Consider the following 2,513-nt stretch of genomic DNA (forward strand, 5'->3'; position numbering starts at 1 on the left):
CTTAAGTATAAACTTCATGTGGTGACTTCCTTCCAAAAAATATGGTATGGAAAGGAGAGAGAAGAAACATTCCAGTTGAGAAAACTGACAAATACCTCTTTAGTCAGGTTGTCAAGGTCTGAGTACTTTTCTATTCTGAGGGGTCAACTCCCAAACAGCAGCTCATACCCTATGGGTATGGCCAATCCCCATAGCCAGTCAGCCCAAAAGTCACTCCCATCCACTGACTTGCTAACAGCAATCAAGACATAGCTAAGAAAGAGAACACACATAACCCAAACAACCCACACTAAAAACTTGCCCAGAGTCCTCAGCACAGGTGAGCAAGGAGATTGTGCCACTGGGCCACATAGGACACCTACGTGGTGTCCTGGATAAGGCTGGGAAACATAACAAACCTCCATAATACATAGAAAGAAATACAAAGACACAACTAAAATGAGAAAACAAAGAAACATGCACCAAATGAAATGACAGGAATAAATTGCAAAAAAAGAAAAAAAAAAAAACTAAATGAAATGATGGCAAGCCACCTACCAGAAACAGAGTTTGAAACACTGATTATTAGGATGCACAATGAACTTAGGAGAATAGATGATCTCAGTGAAGACTTCAACAGAGTGATAGTAAGCATAAAAAAAAGGACATAGAAACCATAAAAAAGAAGCAGTCAGAAATGAAGAATACATTAACTGAAATAAAGAACACGCTAGAAAGAATCAACAGTAGATCAGATGAAGCATAGGATCAAATCAGTAATTTGGAAGACAAAGTGGCGGAAAATACTCAATCAGAACAGCTACAAGAAAAAAGAATTAAAAAATGAGAAAAGTTTAAGAGACATCTGGGAAAACATCAAACACACCAATATCTGCATCACAGGAATATAAGAAGGAGAAGAAAGAGAGGAAGGGATTGAAAACTTATTTAAAGAAATAATAATGGAAAACTTCCCTAACCTGAAAAAGAAAATAGACATACAAGTTCAGGAAGCACAAAGTGTCCCAAACAAGAGGAATCCTAACAAACCCATACCAAGACACATCATCATTAAAATGCCAAAGGTTAGAGACAAAAAGAGAATCTTAAAAGAAGCAAGAGATAGTTACTTATAAGGATACTCCCATAAGAATGTCAGCTGATTTTTCAATGGAAACTGAAGGCCAGAGGAGACTGGCAAGAAATATTCAAAGTAATGAAAAATAAGAACCTACAGTCAAGACTACTCTACCCAGTAAGGCTATCAATTAAAATGAAAGGTGAAATAAAGAGTTTTCCAGACAGGAGAAAATCTAAAGGAATTCATCACCAACAGGCCAGAATTACAAAAAAATATTAAGGAGACTTCTGTAAAAAGAAGGGAAAAAATTCAGTAAATATGAATAATAAAATGGCAATAACTATATGCCTATCAATAATTGCTTTAAATGTAAATTGATTGAATGCTCCAATCAAAAGACATATGGTGGCTGAACGGATGAGAACACAAGACCCATAAATATGCTGTATACAAGAGACCCACTTCAAATCAAAAGACACACATAGACTGAAAGTAAAGGAATGGAATAAGATATTTCATGCAAATGCAAATTTAAAAAAGCAATACTTATATTAGACAAAATAGACTTTAAAATAAAGGCTATAATAAAAGATAAAGATGGGCATTATATAATGATAAAGAGATCAATATGACAAGAGGACATAACCCTAATAAACACATACACACCTAATATAGGTGCACCTACATATATAAAACAATTGTTGACAAACATAAAAAGAAACAGGGACTGTAATACACTCATAGTAGGAGATTTTAACATCCCACTGACACCAATGGACAGATCTTCTAGATAGAAAATCAACAAGGAAACAGCAAACTTAAATGATACACTAGACCAGATAATAGGTTTAATTGATAGGTTTAATTTTCAGAGCATTTTATCCAAAAACAGCAGAATATACTTTCTTCTCAAATGCACATGGAATATTTTTCAGAACAACATGTTAGGCCACAAAACAATTATTAATAAATTTAAGAAGATTGAAATCACATCAATCATCTTCTCCAATCACAGTGGTATGAAACTAGAAATCAACTACAAGAAAAAACTGGAAAATACACAAACACATGGAGGCCAAACAACATGCTACTAAACAATGAATGAGTTATCAATGAGATCAAGAAAGAAGTCAAAAGATACCTAGAGACCAATGAAAATGAAAATCTAACAACTCAAAATCCATGGGACACAGCAAAAGAATACCTAACAAGGAAATTCACAGCAATATAGGCTTACCTCAAAAACCAAGAAAAAAGCTCAAATAAGTCTAACTTTACACTTAAAAAGACAAGAAAAAGAACAGCAAATGAAGCCCAAAGTGAGTATAAGAAAGTAAATAATAAAATTCAGAGTGGAAATAAATAAAATCGAGTCTAGAAAAACAGTACAAAAGATCAATAAAATCAAGAGCTGGTTCTTTGAAAGGATAAACAAAACTGATATACCCTTAAC

The sequence above is a fragment of the Pteropus vampyrus genome, unplaced genomic scaffold (genome assembly GCF_000151845.1).
Source record: "Pteropus vampyrus isolate Shadow unplaced genomic scaffold, Pvam_2.0 Scaffold71, whole genome shotgun sequence".
NCBI lineage: Eukaryota > Metazoa > Chordata > Mammalia > Chiroptera > Pteropodidae > Pteropus > Pteropus vampyrus.